This window comes from Meriones unguiculatus, chromosome 5 (genome assembly GCF_030254825.1).
Source record: "Meriones unguiculatus strain TT.TT164.6M chromosome 5, Bangor_MerUng_6.1, whole genome shotgun sequence".
Lineage (NCBI taxonomy): Eukaryota > Metazoa > Chordata > Mammalia > Rodentia > Muridae > Meriones > Meriones unguiculatus.
The window spans coordinates 123,459,039-123,476,818 of NC_083353.1; the positions used below are offsets into that span (position 1 = coordinate 123,459,039).

General features: G+C 42.9%; 1 non-coding gene across 1 annotated transcript; it reads left to right on the top strand.

Annotated features, from left to right (window-relative positions):
• The first annotated feature begins 2,472 nt into the window (after nt 1-2,472).
• Nucleotides 2,473-2,579, top strand: LOC132654503 (U6 spliceosomal RNA). Its single transcript, XR_009592138.1, has one exon. It is a non-coding gene; the product is annotated as a U6 spliceosomal RNA (small nuclear RNA).
• Nucleotides 2,580-17,780: the final 15,201 nt, after the last annotated feature.

Consider the following 17,780-nt stretch of genomic DNA (forward strand, 5'->3'; position numbering starts at 1 on the left):
AAAATGACGTGTGTAATCACAGAGCAGTTTTGTAATTATGAATTCTTTGCTTCATTCTGGATCATTTCAGCACTAATGAGAAATGCACATGAACTGGCTTAGGAAGAGCCGCACAAACACCATCAGTGACATCTGGAAGTGTGTCCATGTGGTAAGGAGTTCCAGTCCTGAATGAGCCAGCACTTTCCTATGTCATGCATAGACAACTATGGAAGCCATATTAGTTCTTTGGAAAAAAAAAAATCAAAGTACAGTGGGAAGCTGATATCCAGAGAGATGGGTTTTGTTTGTTTTCTGTTTCTCACTCAACACAAGCAGGTCCAGAATGCAAGGATACAAAGAAGGAAAATTCTGACTAGATCTTTGCCTTCAGAGACACTGAGCTATTAGGTCTGGTTTGTCAGTGGAACAAGCATACAAGAGTAAATCAGTTTCATGTGCTTTCCTGATCGCACTCAGGAGTCCAGGCTCCCAAAGGAAAATATGTATTATAACCTCCACAGGGTGATCTTTTCCAGAAATGACCACAGATAACATCTGGCGGATACATAAAATAGGTAGTAAAAATAATCGTTTTTAATTGCTTAAAACCTGCTCAGGAGAGAGAGTAGAGGAATGCCCATCTGGTCAGTTCTTATTTAATAGGACAAAAGAGGATCAAATGTTTAATGCAATGAATGTGAAATACAGTGACCTTACAATGAACTGAAACTTTTTAAAACAAAAAGCACTAAGAGAGCAAAGAGGAATATATAGAAAAGACAGGCCCCAAATCTGAATTTTTAAAAGATGAGTCTTGGGGCTGAAAAAATGGCTTAACAGTGAAGAGCACTTGCTATTTTTGCAGAAGACCCAGACTTTATTTTCAGCACCCTTATGGAGGCTGATGACCACCTGTAACTCCAGTTTCAGGGTATCCCGTGTCCTCGTCTGGCTTCCCTGGACACGTGCACAGATAAACGTTAAGCAAAATACCCTTACACATTAAATTAAAACAACACAAGCCAAAAACATTAGTTAGATGGTATTGATTTCTCTGGAGAGAATTTAGGAAGTGTTTTCAATTCATTGGAGCAATAACATGATGCTACAGTAGCATAACATTGTGCTTTACCCCATGACTGACAGGGATGAGGAAGGGCTTGGAAAACTGACAGTACGTAACAGAGCTGGGTATGCAGCCCTCTTGGTGGCATGCAGTACTGCATACCCCAGCAATGGTGGCACCCATCTGTAATCCTAGAACTTCCAGAAGAAGAAGCAAGAGGACCAGACGTTGAAGATAATCCTTGGGTTTGATGCCAGTCTGGACTATATGAGACTCTGTCTCAGAGCAAAGAAAAACCTGCAAGATTTTTTTTTTTTTTAAACCCAAGAAGACCCAAGTTTTCTTCATACCTGATGATCCCAGGAAACTTCTGTATTTCATCTGGGCCAGAGAAGTAAGGTTTGATGAGTTCTGAGCCAGAGCTCCTTCAGTTCTGGACCGTGCCATCAAGGTGTTCCTTGCTGTTCCTGTCACCTGAAAAGATTGTCCTTTGATCGGGGTGTCTTATCCCTCAGAGAGAGTGGTTGTCTAATGCTAGCATCAGAAATACTGGCCTTTCACAAATAGGGTTGGGGGATGCCCATCTAAGGAGGCTGCTGCTTAAGACTGGCAACTGAGAGCTTACCTCAGGGTGCAGACTGTGATCCTGGAACCACGCTTGAGAAGCACTGGCCTAGCAAAGTTTGTGCTCAACTCTGGGGTCCCAAAGTAGTGAGTGCATCTTTGAACCAGTCAAACAGACCTACAGGCTGCAGGGCCTTACCATGAAACCCCAGGGGTAGCGTGTGTTAGAGTTCTTCGTAGCCAAGAGTAGGAGTGGGAACAGTGGAAATGACACTATCCCTTAATCCCTTCACAGTGGGCAATGAACTTGATTCCACTTTGGGCTTTCAAAGCAAGCATTGGAGCCTAGAATAAACACTTTAGACATGTTCAGAATCATTATCTTTGAAATCTCCAAAGGATTCCAGCAAACCAGAGAAGTGAGATGCAGCTGCACTTCATTGTACTGATTTGAAACGCTTCAGCTTTTGATGATCCAAGTGTAGTCAGGTGCTTAACGCTGAACCTTATTTTTACAGGCGCCATTCTTTGCCTTACATTTGGGATAGATAATGCACTCTAGGGATGGCACACTTCACAGATAGTTGGCTCTTTGTTCAAAGGTTCTGTGTGAAGAACCCCTAAGACTTATGGAAATATTAGGTGCTAAGTGTGTTTGAGAGTTTAACATTTGTATTTTGCTTTTTAAGTGTGTGCTCTATCCATACTGGGATAGCCATGCACAGGTCCCAGTTCTAAAGAACAGAATTCTACCCTAGCAGAAAGAGTGCTTAAAGTTTGCTGAGCATTGTACAGAATATTGGAAATATAGGCAACCAGCTAAGTACAGTGTTCAAACCACTCCTTAAAACTGTAGAGTTGTGCTTGGTTCGACAGCACATACACTAAAATTGGAATGCTACAGAGAAGATTAACATGGCCCCTGTGAATGGATGACATGGAAATTCATGAAGCATTCCATATTTTTGGAAGGGCTGGAAAGATAGCTCAGTGGTTAAGAGCACTGTCTGCTCTTCCAAAGGACCTGGGTTCAATTCCCAGCACCCCATGGCAGCTTACAACTGTCTGTAACACAAATTCCAAGGGATCTGACACCTTCACACTAATGCATGGAAAATAAAATTAAATAAAATATTAAAAAAAGAAAAACCATATTTTTGGAAAAACAAAGAACCCAGATTAGCTAAAACAATCTTCTACAATAAAACAAAACAAAAAAAAAATACTTCTGGAGATATCTCTATCCCTGACGTTAAGCTGTGCTACAGAGCAATAGTCATAAAAACTGCATGGTACTGGCATAGAAACAGACTGGTGGATGAAGGGAATTGAATCTAAGACCTAGAAATTAACCCACACACCTACAGACACCTGATTTTGACAAAGAAGCCAAAACCATACAATGAAAAAAAATACAGCATCTTCAACAAATGGTGTTGGTCTAACTGGATGTCCACATGTAGAAAATGCAAATAGATCTATATTTCTCACCTGGCACAAAACTCAGATCCAAGTGGATCAAAGACCTCAACATAAAACCAGAAACACTAAATCTACTTCAAGAAAAAGTGTGAATCAGCCTTAAACTCATTGATACAGGAGACAAATTCCTGAACAGAACACCAACAGCTCAAGCTCTAAGATCAACAATGAGTGGGACCCCTGAGGGGGGAGCAGCCTTTCCAGGCCACAGAGGAGGACAATCCAGCTAGTCCTGATGAGACCTGATAAGCTAGGGTCAGATGGAAGGGGAGGAGGACCTCCCGTATCAGTGGACTTGGAGAGGGGCATGGGAGATTGGGGAGGGAAGATGGGATTGGGAGGGAATGAGGGAGAGGGTTACAGCTGGGATATAAAGTGAACAAACTGTAATTAATATAAAAAATAAAAATTTCATAAAAAATAAATGGGACCTCATGAAACTGAAAAGCTTCTGTAAGGCACAGGGCATTGTCAACAGAACAAAATGGCAGTCTACAGATGAGCAAAAGATCTTCACCAATCCTACATCTGAAAAAGGGCTAATATCCAAAATATACAAAGAACTCAAGAAATTAAACACCAACAAAACAAATATCCAATTAAAAAATGGGGTACAGAGCTAAACAGAATTTTCAACAGAGGAATTTCTAATGGCCGAGAAACACTTAAAGAAATGCTCAATGTCCTTAGTCATCAGGGAAACACAAATCAAAATGACTCTGAGATTCCATCTTACATTGGTCAGAAAGATGAAGATCAAAAACCCAAGTGACAACACATGCTGGTGAGGATGTGGAGAAAGGGGAACACTCCTCCATTGCTGGTGGGCATGCAAACTTGTGCAGTCACTTTGGAAATCATTCTGATGCTTTCACAGAAAAATGGAAATAGCTCTACCTCAAGACCCAGCTATACCACTCCTGGATATATACCCAAAGATGCTCCACCATTCAACAAGGACGTTTACTCAACTATGTTCATAGAAGCATTATTCATGATAGCCAGAATCTGGAAACAACCCAGATGTCCCTCAACCGAAGAGTAAATAAAGAAAATGTGGTACATTTACACATGGGATACTACTTAGTGATTAAAACAAGAAAATCATGAAATCTGCAGGCAAATGGGTCAAACTGGAAAAGACAATCCTGAGTGAGGTAACCCAGACCTAGAAAGAAACACATGATATATATCACTTATAAGTGGATATTAGCTATGTGGTCCAACTATGCTACAATCCACAGACTGAAGTAACAAGGAAGGCCCAAAGGAGGATGTTTGAATTTCACTCAGAAGGGGAAACAGAATAGGCATCTGAAGTAGTTGAAGAGAGAACAGGATAGGAGACGGAAACATAGGAAAACAAGGGTGGGGAGCAGATGTGGGAAGAGTGGGGGCAGGAAGACAGAGGTCTTGCAGAGAGAAAAACTGTGGGTGGGGCATTTCTGAGAGAAGCTGGAGGCAGGGTAGGCTTTAGGGAGGATATGGGGGTGACTCTAGCTTAGCTGCCCTAGTAGCAGGGGACATGGAGACTGAAGAGACCACCCTCTAACCAGAAAGGACTTCTCGTGGAGAGAGATGGAACACCAATCCACCCACAAAAACTTTGACCCGAAATTTACCCTGCCTACAGTCTGTTCAGGGATAATGATAGAGCAGAGATGGAGGGAATGACTGTACAACCAATGCCTGGCCCAACCTGAGACCCCACCCATGGGAGAGAGACAACCCCTAACACTAACAAGGCCACTCTGCTATGTTTGCAGATGGGAGCCTAGCATAGCTGTCTTCTGAGAGGCTCCACCCAGCAAAGGCTCAAAAAGAATGCTGAGGACTCACAGACAAAGATTAGGCAGAATACAAGGAAACTTGTGGAAGAGTTGAGGGAAAGATTAAAGGACCCAGCTGGAACAGGAGCTTTGCATGATTAAGAGCCACCCAAGCTTGGCCCAGGGGGTCCTGCCGAGACTGAAGCACCAACCAAGGACCATGCATGGAATGAATTTAGGTGTCCTACATATATAGATATAGATATACGCAGAGCTATCTAATAGACAACTTGGCCTTCTTGTGGGTGCCCTAGTAAAGGGAGCTGGGGCTGTTTCTGATGTGGACTCTGTTGCATGCTTTTTGGTCACTTCCTCCTAGTGGGGCTGTCTTGCCAGGCTACCGTGGAAGGGGATGTGCTCAGTCCTAAGGCAACTTGAAGTGCTGGCATAGGTTGGTGGGAGGCTCCCTTGGGTGGGAAAGGGGAAGAGGGAGGGAGGGAGGGTGGGACCAGAAGACCAGACTACAATTTTGATGTAAAGTGAACAACTAAATAAATAAAGTTAAAAGTTAAAATGAAACAAAACTAGTGTTTGCCTTGGGCTCTTGTCCCCAGAACTTTTGCCATGGTTGCCAAAGGCGACTTCCTCAGACTCTTCTGTTGGATACCAAGTTTCTGGGTAATCAGTCCAATTGTTATGGATTGGATCTCCTGCCTGTACCCTGGCAGCCCAGGAGTATGGGTAGGCACATCCTGGCTGCCTTCTTGAAGAAGAAATAGACACTATTTCTAATGATGGTTAATCAACTACAGTGTGGCTAGCACAGAGGTGCAGGACGAAGGCTGGCACTTCTGGGAGTTAAGGACCAAGTGCCATGTGATGGCCACAGTGCTCACTGAAGCTGAGCTCTCAGAGCTATGCCACATCTCTTGACCCCATGCAGCAAGTTCAGAGAAGTCTTCTGGACTTTACCAGTGAAGTTTACAGGATTTTTTGTTTGTTTATTTTTGTTGTTTTTTACACAACTTCTGTTGGCTTCTGACCAAAAGTTTTTTTCCCCCCTGCAATGCCTTTCCATCCTGCTCCTCTTAAACTCACCAGACTGTTCATGATTCTATAGGTTTTACATTAAGTTCATTAGACTTTGAAGTGAGCTTAAGCTAAACTTCATAGTTCCTTCACATCAAGTAATGTTAATATTGCTTGTTCTACCTGGTGATGGTAAGGCAGCACAACCAGCCTTTGCCCTATTTGCTTTGCCTCCCAACCTTTGCTATCGTATTTCTGCACGATTATGCCTTAAAATAACATTTGATGGTGATGATGCAGGGAAGTGTGTATGTATATATGTGTGTGTACATGTGTGCATGCATGCTCATGAGTGCCATGGTACACACGTGGAGGCCAGAGTACAGCTTTTAGGAGCAGGCTCTTTCCACCGTGGGTTCTGAGGTTTGAACTCAGGTTGTCAGGCTTCTACAGCAAGCAAGCATTTCCTTCTTTTTTTTTCCTTTTTTTTTCTTTTAAATTCTTTTTTTTAACTTTTATTAATTATACTTTATTTACTTTGTATCCTCCCATAAACCCCTCCCTCCTCCCCTCCAGACCCCATCTTCCCTCTCCTTTCTTCACGCACGCCTCTCCCCAAGTCCACTGATAGTGGAGGTCCTCCTCTCCTTCCTTCCAATCTTAGTCTATGAGATTTCATCAGGGGTGGCTGCATTGTCATCTTCGGTGGCCTGGTAAGGCCCCCCCCTCAGGGGAAGGTGATCAAAGAGCAGGCTAATCAGATTATGTCAGAGGCAGTCCCTCTTCCCATTACTATGTAACCCACTTGGACACTAAACTGCCATGGGCTACATCTGTGCAGGGGTTCTAGGTTATCTCCATGCATGGTACTTGGTTGGAGTATGAGTCTCTGGGAAGACCTCTGTGTGCTGGGCCATCTCACTGACCCCTCATTAGAGCTTTTAATGTTTACATTCTGCTCTGTGACAATGATTCCCGTATTCGTTTGTACTGTGTCCTAATGTACTGTGTCCCAATGTGGAGTGGAGTCATTGGAGTCAGCAACATTTATGCTCCATATTTTATTGTTCCTCGATCTTCAAGGTTTGCTTAAGAAGAGCTTAGTCACCACATTCCCTCAGTGTTTGCAAGTTCAAAATGTCTGTCTTCCCTTTAGTGACCATTCAGTGGTGACCGGTGCTCAAATCCAACAGTTTTTGTGACAACTTCTTGGCATTCCTCTGGTATCTTCCAGTTTTCAGAACTGCTGTGGAGAAGCAACATCTAGACACAAACTTGGTGTCCTGGCAAGCAGAAAATTTCCTTCCCTCTTCATTCTCAGTAAAACCTGATTCAGGGTTGGATGCTTCATGTTATTTTTGGCTGGGGGTTCACTGATGCATATTTTAGAAAAAATCACTTTGAAGTATATACTTAACCACTTGCCTATTTTAACCGTTTTTTAGGGGTGTGAAGTGTGGTGGATATTTAAGTCTTTAAACAAATGTGTATATGTGTGTGTGATTTATTTGGGACCCCATGGGGGCCAGAAGAGGGCATCAGATCCCCCGGGGCTGAAATTGCTGCTGATGGGGAGCCACAGATGTGGATGCTGAACTTGAGTCCTCTGTAGGAGCAGTACAGTCTCTCAACCACTGAGCCAGTCTCTCTAGCCCGTTCAAGCCTTTTTTTCTCTCTCCCCTCTATTATTTGCTCCAGTTCTCTCGGGTGATTTTAGAGTACTGTTTGATATGCTCTTTCTGCTCCTCTTTCTTGCTTCCTGTGCTTTGTAACAGCCTGCTTGCTGCTGGCTCAGTGCTTGTTCCCCAGGATTTACCAGATTGCATTTCATTTCCTGGCATCTGACAGTAGCTTTCCCTGACCCTTGAGCACTTGCTGTGAATTCTTGCTCTGTAGGCAAGGGAGCTTTATTTGGTTTTTGTTTTTAAGGTCAGGTCAATATATTTGATTCATAATTTTATCTTCTGTATGAAGGTGTCTTTTCCGGTGAGTATTATTTTCTCCCCTCTTTCTTTCTTATCTGATTTTCTTGTAGTGGCTTTGCATAGAGGCCCCCCTCTTTTTTTTTTTTTTTTTTTTTCTAGACCAGCTGCAGATTAGAAGTTTGTGTGTGGAATGCATCTGATCCTAGTGGGATTCTTGTGTATAGACACTCCTTATGACACAATTGTGGGGGTTTGTGCATTCCCTGTACCTTAGCTGTCCCCAGGTGCCAGAGAGTAGTCCCAACCACTTTCCAAGTACCTGCCCATCCTCGGTAACTGGCTGCTTTCAGTTACCTGCATGTACAACATGCCAAATGATTTCCGGGTAGCCTCACCTCTCTCCTGCTGTAGGAAACTTTGCAGCCAGCACTGCAGACCTATCCAGAGCAGAGCCGGCTCATCTTCATGGTGCATGCCGCCTACGTTGAAGTGATGCCTTCTGGCCATGGGGTTGGACGTTGCGTGGTACATTTAAATAGGGAGAAGGCTCGTGTGTTAAATGAGTAAGATTCCCTTGCTCTTTGGAAAAGTGGAAGCAACAGCAACCCCAAAGCCCGGTGTGCTAAGAAGTGGGGGTGGGGGCTGCTGAGCCTGAGGCATCTGTTTATTCAGCATCTCACCCTCAGATAAAGCTTCTCTCTCCCACGGAAATGTGGGGGGAATAAGAAATAAAACTGAGCCCGGTTTTATTTTTGTTTAAGTGCGTGGTATGTAGAAGCCATTTGATAAATTTCAGGTACTCTCCTGACCACCTTAATGCATGCGCGCGCGCTCGCACACACACACACACACACACACACACACACACACGCACAAGATGGAAAATCAGATGCATAAAAGTAGGGTGTAAGCAGTAATAATCCCTTGTATAAATATATGTATTTGTATGTGTGCATGGGCCTGGGAGACAGTAGGTAATGCAGGTCTGATTGGGGAGTTAATTTTCTCCTTCCACTGTGGGTCCTGGGATCAAACTCTGGCTATCTGGTTTGTCCAGCATATCTCTGGCATTTTGCGGGCCTAAGAACCTAATCTCTCTCTCTCTCTCCTTCCCTTTCCCTCTCTCCCTCCCCTCCCGTGCATGTGCGTGTGTGTGTGTGTGTGTGTGTGTGTGTGTGTGTGTGTGTTTTGTTCACAGGTGTATTGTACAGGTGAAAGGCTGAGGTTCCCTTTAAATATCTTTCTCACCCAGACTTCTTGTTATTTATTGACTTATTCATTTAGTGTCTCTGTTTTCACTGAACCTGAAGCCCTGGTGCAGTTCCGGGGGGTCCTGAACCCCAGGAATCTTCCCACCCCAGGCTAGGATTACAGGCTTACACTGCACTGCTCTGCTTGACCTTTTTCTTTTTTTTAAATAAAAAACCAACCAAACAACAACAAAACCAAGCAGGCCTTCCGGGGTTGAACTCAAGTCTTCATGCTTGCTCTCTGCCAGTTCGCCAGCCTCGCCGTATCGCCAGCACACAAATCTAATTTCTTTGTGTCTGTGCACAGGCTCCTTCTCAGGTCCTACCCACTGGGCCTCCTTTAAGCTCATCTGCCAGCTAAACAGTATCAGAAGGAAGGTTCAAGATCGAACAGCATTCTCTCTCTCTCTCTCTCTCTCCCCCCCTCTCCCTCCCTCCCTCCCTCCCTCTCTCCCTCCCTTCTTCCCTTTCTTTCTCCCTTTCTTCTTCCTTCTCTCTGTCTCCCTCTCCCTCCCCCCACCTTGGTTTTTTGAGACAGGGTTTCCCTGTGTAGCTTTGTCTGTCCTGGACTCACTTTGTAGACCAAGCTGGCCTCCAACTCACAGAGATCTGCCTGCCTCTGCCTCCCTGAGTGCTGGGATTACAGGTATATGCCACTCTTGTCATTCTTACAATAAAATCATTGGCTTGTGGCTTGTGTCTCTTTCCTGTTCCTCTGCTTTAGCAGGCAGGTTATAAGGCCACAGGAAGCAGGATTGGGCTGCATCTGTCTTGCAGGGGTAGTCTCCCTCAGCCTGAAGGGCTGATCTGTAAGCCAGAAGGCCACAACTCTAGGATTCTGGAGTCCATGGGAGAGAAACCCCATCAGTCAGGGTTCACTGTGCATCTACATGCTTAGGCACATGCTTAGGGTGGGCATAGCTATGTAGGAGTTCAGGCTTGAAACTGGGCAGTGCCAGGACCAACCAAGGGATGCAGGTCTGGGCAAGCTGGTGGTCTGGGTGCTTTGTGTATTCATTCTTCCTCCATGGGACAGCACATTAGACCTGGACCTGTGGAGGGCCTGGCTCCAAGAAGCTCCTCTATTAATTTGCATACTTTATTGTCCTTTCATGTGGGGACTCCAGAGTTTGCCATAATTTTAGTCTGAAAAAAAGATGAAGAAATGGTCCACTTTACCAGTGCACTCCTCCCCATCCCCATTTCCGATCTTGCTAGGTGAATTAGAAATGTATAGAAAATTTGTTTGGAAAACATTTTTATTAATTAAAGTTATTCATTCAAATAAACCAATAAAGTGCCTCTCTCTCCCTCTCTGAATGTTGATCCTTTGCTTTGAGTGACAGCAGAAGTAATTGATGTTTGTAATCTTTGAAATAGGTTTTAATGCTTTTGGAATGACTTAGAGCTAATGTACAAAATTTACCCCATTCCATGGTTACAAGTTAGTTTTACACTCCAGGCTGGATGGAACGCCTAACTATGTTAATATATATATATATATATATTCCTCCTTTTAAACTGTAGTCTGTATCTATCTGGTGGACTGATTACAGCATCTGACATACCTGTAGCAAGGTTTTGCAAAGACAGGATATTACAGTTGTATAAATGCTTGATTCAAGCTTTAAAAAGTGGGTATGACTATTTGGGATATACTAGAATCATGCAAACTTGGTCTTCGGTTGGTAAGTTAAATAATACATGCTTGTTCTTCATACTACAAATTGGTTTTTTTTTATTTTTATGCCTTTCCAGTTGAACATGGTGGCTCATGCTCTTAATCCTAGAGTTTAGTAAGCTGAGGCAGGAGGATTACAAGTTTGAGGCAAGCCAGGGCTGCTTGTCTCAAAAAGAAGGAGTGAAGAGCTATCTTTCAAGTTTGAAAAACATTTTGCTTAGATGAGACAGTACTTAACAGGTTTGGATGTGGTCTATAAAGTTCATACCCAGCAGCACTATCTAGCTCATTCTGATTGCCTATTAAATGTATATTTCAAGTTTACCGTGGCCCATATTTTGCTTGGTAGCAACTGATAATTTATTGTACATGTAATGTACAGTGAGTGCTGTTCCCTGGGGTTCTCCTATTTGATATTGCAGCAAACCTGTGAGGTCCATGGATTATGATGCTCACTTCGCAGATGAGTTGGTGGACGGAGAAGTTAAAGTGTCCTCAGGCTACCAGTCCAGCTGGGGTTTGAGGCCAGTTGCAGTGACAGTGGTGTCTCTGCCTTCACCTCTTGTTATAGACTATGAGCCACCTACTGGGGAAAGTGGGCATGTATCACACTTCCAAGACTTTCAGAAAATATTGGCCATGCCCCCAAGTCAGTCCCTCCAACCCAATTGGTGAGCATGTCCTTACTGGCCTGGCATGGAGGTGGAGAAAAAAGTAGTTCATGGCAGGTCTGTAATGAGTGATGGAGGGACAAAACAGTATCCTCCTTTGGGCTGAACACTGCGTGAGGCTTTATTCTGTCACTGCTCTTAGGACTTAGAATGTGGCCCGTGTTATCTCCACATCATTCCACAAGGAGCCGTGATACTGCAGGCTTCTACTGCCAAAGATAGAAAGGTAAGAAACAAACCAAATTGTGACGCTACTAATAGAATAACTAAGAAGATGAAAATTGATCATTGGGGTGGGAAAATAATTCTCAGTGGCATGACAGGAAATGAAAGTTGTTTATAATGGTTCCAGGGCCAAGATGAAAGCTAGGAGATTGGATTGCAAGGGGTGGAGGGAAGTTGTGGTGGTCTGAATAAAATCCCCCTCCGTAGGTTCATAGGGGGTGGCACTATTAGGAGGTGTGGCCTTGTTGGAATAGATGTCATGAGGGGCAAGGCCTTGGGGATCAAAAATGTTCAAGCCAGGTCTAGTGGACATTCATTACCTGCTGCCTGCCAACTGGGATGTAGAACCTGCAGCTAACTCTCCCGTACCATGTCTGCCTGCATGCTGCCATGTTTCCTGCCAAGATAATGGACTAAACCTCTGGACCTGTAAGCCAGCCACAATTAAATGTTTTCCTTTATAAGAGCTGCTGTGGTCATGGTATCTTTTCACAGCAATGAAATCCTAACTAAGACAGACATGAGTAAATTATTCTAGTGAAATAACAATATTTGTGTGTATTCCAAATTTGTTGAAGGAAAAGTTAGAAAAAAAATTATAGATCCTGTCATGAAAACCTTCTGAAGGCAGACCAAGCGGCTCAGCCATGTTTGTATTCTTGGTGTCTTGAGTGCTATGGCCTTAATGGCACTTGAATGTGTTTGGTGAAAAAGGTGGGACAAGACAGAATAATAAGTTCAGAGACTAAACAGATGATGCTTGATGATGGTGGGAGCTTCCTCAGGCTCGAGTGTGGGCTGTGTTGTGTGTGTGGTTGGGGTTTTGGGTAGATAAAAGCTCCAGCCCCAGGCCCTTTCCTATGAATGGAAGCCACTACCATACCAATGCCAGATTCTCCCTCCCTTTCCCCTTCAGGGAAGATGCTGTGATTTAACCTCTTTTGGATTGTGAGATGGGAAGGATATAAAACTTGGCATTTCTGTAATGGCTCTTTCTCCTTATGATTGGGTAGATCCTTCCTCCACTATCAAAATGTAGTAAGGAGGCAGTGGATTTCCTCAGGGAGGCTTATATAGTGCTGCCAGGACCCAGGTAATGGATCTGTAGATTTCCTGTGAGGAGAATGTTGAAAAGCCCATTGCACCCTTTGAAACAACAATTCAAAATGCAGTGTTGTTTACAAGAAAGGTGATATGTGGCTGTCCCTCATTTTCTTCTCTACCTCCCCCTTCTTTCTCCTCTTCTTCTCCCTCATCCTCCCAACCCAACTTCACTTTGTCTCAGTTTTACTCAGAGTTTTGAGAAGCTTATTTTTAGTGAGTTAACCTTCAAGTCCCAGTAGAGTGTGCTGGGACAGGCATTGTTGGAAGAGAAAATAGTACCTGAAAAACACATGGAAGTAAAAATTTTGTGCATTTGAGCAGGGTTGGGGTTCTGCATGGCTTTAAGAAGGAATGTCTCAGGACAGCTGAGGCATGTCATATGTAAGGTTGTCTCACCAAAAACTTCTATGACATGCCTAAGAAGCAGATTTCATTCTTGGGACCTGGTGATTCTTAAAAGTCCAGCTGTCACTCCAGAACCCAATAACCTGCGAGGGTGTTCATGACTCAATTTATTTTCCTTAATTTGCTCATGCATGTGCATGGAGTTTTCCAGAAGATGCGTGAGGTAATAGATCGAATGAAGAAGATACAAAAAGATACAGATGCAGTATAAAATGTCTGTTTAAAAAAACAGAATGTGAAGAGATTTGCCAAAATGTAGTATCATGTGCACCACTATCATTTTCATAGCTTTCTTTCAAAAATCATGTAACATGAACTAGAATTATTATTAATAAACTAAGTAGCAAATTTAACTATCTTTATGAGTGCATGTCGTAACTTACACCACATTAACTGTGAATAAATAAGAATGTGTTAAGAGTCTCAAGAAGCTGGCTGCCATCGAGAAGGGAGAATCTTGGGAGATCTCAGAGAGTCAGCACACTACATGTTTGATACCTAATGCTTTAAAAATTACAAAAAAAAATGTAGTAACTAATCTAAAGAACTTTAAGTAGCCCATTACTTTACCATTTTACCCTAAGACCTGGTGAGTGGGTTTTTGTCAATTCCTGGCATGCCCTGAAGGTAGCTTTTCTATTGTTCTAATGCAAATGACTTGTCTATTGTGGAAGGAATTAATCTTGTTAGCAAATATGGCCCCCTCGTCCACCACCTACTAGGCTTCTTTCCTACTGCGCGTTTGTCTCGCTGCTTTGTTCTGCTTTCTGTTCTTGAGTTTCACTATAAACGTGAATAAATGTAGTTGCCAATAACGAAGCCACAGCCTGACTGTTGAACTGGCTTGACATTTTCTTCACCAAATTAGTCAGTCCATTACACTTAAAGACGTGTTTGTTTATATTTTATGTGTGTGAGTGTTTGCAGGGTGTATGTGCACTTGTTTATGCAGTGCCTGTAGACACCAAAAGACAGAGTCAGAGTCCGTGGACATGGAGTTGTGAGCCACCATGTGGGTATTGGGAACTAAACCCAGGTCCTCTGAGAGCACAGCAACTACTCTCAACCACTGAGCCATCTCCCCAGTCATAATCCACTACTTTGAGCTTGACTCAATTTTTCCAGACATGGGCAAAATGTAGGCAGAGTTTTAGCTAGACTCCAGTGAGAATGGTCTCTAGTCCCATCCCAATAGACTTTATCCCCATCTGAAGCCTCCATGTCTCTCTCAGCATTCTGGTGTCCTGAACGCCCACAAGAAGTTTCCACCACATTCTTGGGTTTCTCTAGCTTGTATCTCTGCCCACAGTGACCAGCTCAAATTGGACCCCACCTCTAAAAGTTTGCAAAAATGCCCTTCCTTCAGGTAGTTTCAACAAATAGGGGCAAACATAAAAAATGTGAATTTGTGGTTCAAGCCAAACAATAAGAATATATGTGTGCTGACATAGTTACTCTATCAGTGCATGTATCACATTGGCCTTTCTGGTTACAGAGAATGGAAACTAAACTCATGTCAAATTTGGAGTCTTTACTGCACATGGAGATAAGGAGGGGAGTTAGAGCTGTGCACTCAGAAGTCATAGCATCGGAGACAGGGACTCATGGAAGTGGTGCCATACCTTTCTCTCATGGTCTTATTTCTACTTCCTGCTGCTGCCTGGTACATTGCCCTCCAATGGGTAACAGTTTCCTCTGTCTCCTGCTTTTGCTTTCCATTTTCTGTGCTTCTGCAGCATCCATTAGCCATCCTCACCCATACATTTTCCAAGACTTTTTTTTTGTCTTGTGTTACTCTTTACATCATTCTAATTCAACTGTGTGTGTGTGTGTGTGTGTGTGTGTGTGTGTGTGTGTGTGTGTGCAGGTGTGCATGCTCATGGGGCCAAGAAAAATGTATTGAGTGTCCTGCTCTATTACTGTGCCTTTTCTTTCCTTAGAGGCAGGATTTGTGATTGTACCTCAGCGAGGTTGGTGCCCTACAGACCTCATAATATCGAGGTCACAGGTGCTTGTGTACCCACACTTAGCCGTTTAGGTGCTGGTCCTCGGACTTGCACAGAACATGCTGCTACCCATGAGCCATCTCTCTAGCCCTTAACTCAAGTTCTCAAGGAAAAATCTGATCGCACAAGCTAGGTGTCTGTTTTCTGTATAAACTTTGCCATCCTAGTGGCTGTGTAACATCTGAATGGCCGTGTTCTGTTAGATATTTCTCCAAGGCTTCACATTCACCATTCAAAAAAACGATATGGTATAGAAAATATCTGTCTCCATATGATGAATCACTTGGCGCCACTTGCTGATCAGGGAGGTGAGGATGTAGAACCGTGGAAGAACAGTGCAGGGACACCATTCTGAGCCTCAGCCTGTTCAGTTAAATTCTTACCTCTGTCCTTAATAGTAGTGAGAACTCCAGGAGACCATTTTCCAGCGCGACAGCAGATGCACCAGTTATCTTTAGGGTTAGTGATCACAGATACACTTAAAGGTTTTCCTTTTCCGGCTCATTATTTATGATTTCTTTCACTCAAGATTTCATCTGTGAGATGTATCAATGGTGCTGCGCATCAAAAATTTGCACTTTTTTTATTGTTGGGTAGTATACTATAATAAAAGATCATTCATTTATACATTTGTCTGTAATTGGAAATTTGAATTATTTCCAGTATTAAGCCTTGATGAATAAAAACAGGAACACTACTGTATATGCCTTGTAAAAATTATTATATTTACGTGTGTGCGTGCTCACCTGCATGTATGCACACATCCCTGTGGAGATTTGAGGACAACTTAAGGTGTCAGCTCTTTTATCATCTAGGTACCAAACCCAAGTCATTGGGTTTGGTGACAAGTGCCTGCTGAACCATCCCACGGGCTCTAAAAGCCTGTATTTAATATTTATGACCATTTTTCTTGAATCAACATTTTAAAATGGCACTGTGGAATCATTGTGTGCGTTTAAGTTAGGAAGAATTCCCATACTGATTTCCAAATAGTTGTAAGTTTTCACAATCCTACCAACATACACATATATACATATGTATATGTGTGTGTATGTGGTCTGGTTGCTCTCATCATCACCATCCTTTGGTGATGTCAGTCTTTTAATTTTGTCTATTTCATAGTGTATAGTTATCTCATTGCAGCCAAATTTTCCTTCTTTCCTTCCTTCCTTCCTTCCTTCCTTCCTTCCTTCCTTCCTTCCTTCCTTCCTTCTTTCCTTCCTTCCTTCCTTCCTTTCTTCCTTCCTTTCTTTTCTGTTTCTTGCTAATCCTGTTGGGCAACTTGTCTTACTCAACTCTGCCCACAGTAAAATGGCGATTACTTAAAACCAAGCACACTCACAATGTAAAGTACCCACTTCAGACAATTCACACATTGAGTTACCTTTATCCCCATCAGCTGGAAGCACAATCGCAGACAGACTTTTACCACACGGCACTACGTTACTGTCTCTTCTGTGCTTTTTCTTCTTCTTCTTATTCCATTCTTTAGCACTAACTACTCACTAGATAAAATCCTCCTGATAATGTATATGATAATACAAAGTAGAGCTGTTTAGATTCTTAATGCTTTGTCCTTAGAGCATGTCTTCAGAAGTGCCTAAAGCCTTTAAGGTTAATATTCACAACAATTTTGTGAAGTGGGTAGGAAGCTGTGAGAGAAGAAACTGAAATTCCAGAAAGCAGAAAGACTTATCCCAAATCTCAAAGTAGAACATCGAAATTCAGCCTGTCACTTGAATCACAGTCGTTGCCCCAGACCATCTGTAACTGAAAAGTGACTTACCTCTCATAGGGTGATAAAGGTTTCAAATAAAGTCAGCTTGCTTCATAGGCTGATATAAAGTTAATATAGATCTCCGCCCCATCTTTCAGAGTGGGAAAGCTATGAGCCCAGACGTGGAAAATCCCTGTGGATGTGTGCACTGATGGCTGTAAAGAAACAGAGTCATTCTGCCCTGCAGAAAAAGATATGTGAGAATTCAGTAATGTAGAAAGAGCAAATTTCAAAGAACAATGCACAAAAATCTATCCTCTCCTGCACACATAAATATTTTCAAATAAGAAGACTCTGGGTTTTGAGGGAAAAAAAAAAAAGGAAAAAACAACAAAGGGAGAAATAAGACCCTTAGCAGCAAAGAAAGAAAACACCAGTGTTCTGGGCTGCTCTCCGAATCTGAACACAGTGCATATTTAAAGAGTTGCTCTCTACAGTGAGACGTCTGAGGCTCAGCAAATGTGTCAGAGTCCGCACAGCCAAATAGGCGCTTTCTCTTCTCAAAGACGGCATCTTGGGATGAGGTGCAACTACTTCAATGTCACTTTGTCACTAATAAAACATATTTGGGGAGGGCGGCTGTTTTGAGTGTCCTCACAGATTTAGGAGCACACTTTCCAGTGTCTTCACCATTCTGTCCCCCCGTGACAAATATGGCCTCAGTTATTTTCTTGCCATTCATTGCTTAAGTCTCTTAGTCTCTTCTTACTCCAAGTCTTTGGATCCTCCGGGTTATTTTAAAAGTTTTTATAAATTTATTTTTTACTTGTATTCATAAGTGTATATATGTGTGTGTGTGTGTGTGTGTGTGTGTTCTGTGTATGCGTAGGTGCCCAAGGAGGCC